At 40.7% G+C, this 1,611-nt stretch overlaps 1 protein-coding gene across 1 annotated transcript in view; it reads right to left on the reverse strand.

The window, feature by feature from the left end:
* Positions 1–1,611, reverse strand: part of DDX46 (DEAD (Asp-Glu-Ala-Asp) box polypeptide 46) — a 90,940-nt gene that overhangs the window by 41,203 nt on the left and 48,126 nt on the right. The gene's annotated exons all lie outside the window — the stretch shown is intronic.

Genomic DNA, 1,611 nt, shown 5'->3' on the forward strand with positions numbered 1-1,611 from the left:
CAGACACAAAATTGTTTTTCAAATACTTTCAATCTGTAGTTCATTGAATCCACAGATTTGGAACCCATGGATACACAGGCCTGACAAATGGAATATTATTTAGCCTTAAAATGGAAACCATTTATTCATTCATTCATTTTTTGGAGACAGTCTTGCTCTGTCACCCAGGCTGGAGTCCACTGGCACAAACATAGCTCACTGTAGCCTTGACTCCTGGGCTCAAGCAATCCTCCTGCCTCAGCCTCTCAAGTAGCTGGGATTACGGGTTCGAGCCACTGTGCCGAGCTAAAAAGGAAATCTGACACATGCTACAGCATGGATGAATCTTGAAAGCATTATGCTAAGTGAAAAAAGCTAGACAGAAAAGTAACGTATGATTTCATTTAAATGAGGTACCCAGAATAGGCAAATTCATAGACAGAAAGTAGAATAGAGACCACAAGGGACTGATGGGAGAGGGAAATGGAGAGTTATTGCTTCACAGGTACAGTTTCTATTTGGGATGATGGAAAAGTTCTAGATATAGATAGTAGTTGTGGTTACACAGCACTGCAAATGCACTTAATGTTACTGAAGTATACACTTAAAAATGGTTAAAATGGTAAATTTTATGTAATGAATATTTATCACAGTATAAAAAAAGATAAACATAATGAGTCATTTTCAAACACTGAAAGGTAACCAAATATAAATCTTCAAAGCCCTTTAAATTTCATCCCATATGAAGCCTGGTGGGGTAGACTATATTTTCCAAAGATCACAGCAAAAGTATATCCTATCCCACATGCTCTTCTGCATGTGGGACGACACTCTCCCAACAAGAAGTGGAGTCTATGCTTCCATCCTCTGGAATCTGGCTCAATCGGCTGACTACTTTAACCTATGGTATATGGCGGAAATGAAAGCTCTGCCAATTCCAGTACCAACCTTAACTGGCTGGCCAGCTTCTGGTTCTTGCCTCATGACCAGGCAGCCTTACAGAGGACCACAAGGGCCCTCTGCCAATTGCCCGACTGAGCTCCCAGTCAAGAGCCAGTACCAACTTGCCAGCCACATAAGTGAGGCAAATTGGAAGTGGATCCCCAGCTGCACTGTGTCGGAGTAGACAAGACATGAAACAGACTAGCTGTACGTAGTGAGCTCTGCCCCAACTGCAGATTCATAAGCAAATAACTGTTGCCACTAAATTTTGGGGTGGTTCATTACTAGACAGCCAGAACACCTTGTTAATGAGGGCAATTCAAACCGTTTCTGTTCCATATGCTTTCTGTTTTAGTTCCACATACACATAACAACGGCAGTATTACAAAAAAATTAAAACATTACTTTAAAACTTCAATACAAAATTCTAAGGTGAATCATGAAAACTTCCAGGTAGCATGTGCAATGGAGAAAGTATAACCTGAGTCAGAAATATTTAAGTTCAATTCCTCCTTAACTGATTAATGGCAAGGGAATTTGGTCAAACCAATCTATGCTTGCCTGATTTTCTTTCTGTGATTGTGAATAAAAACCAATATAAATGATATAAAATTTAGGCAGGGTGCAGTGGCTCACGCCTGTAATCCTAGCACTCTGGGAGGCCAAAGCGGGAGGATTGCTTGAGCTTAG

This window comes from Propithecus coquereli, unplaced genomic scaffold (assembly GCF_000956105.1).
Source record: "Propithecus coquereli isolate 6110/MARCELLA unplaced genomic scaffold, Pcoq_1.0 Scaffold353, whole genome shotgun sequence".
Classification (NCBI taxonomy): domain Eukaryota; kingdom Metazoa; phylum Chordata; class Mammalia; order Primates; family Indriidae; genus Propithecus; species Propithecus coquereli.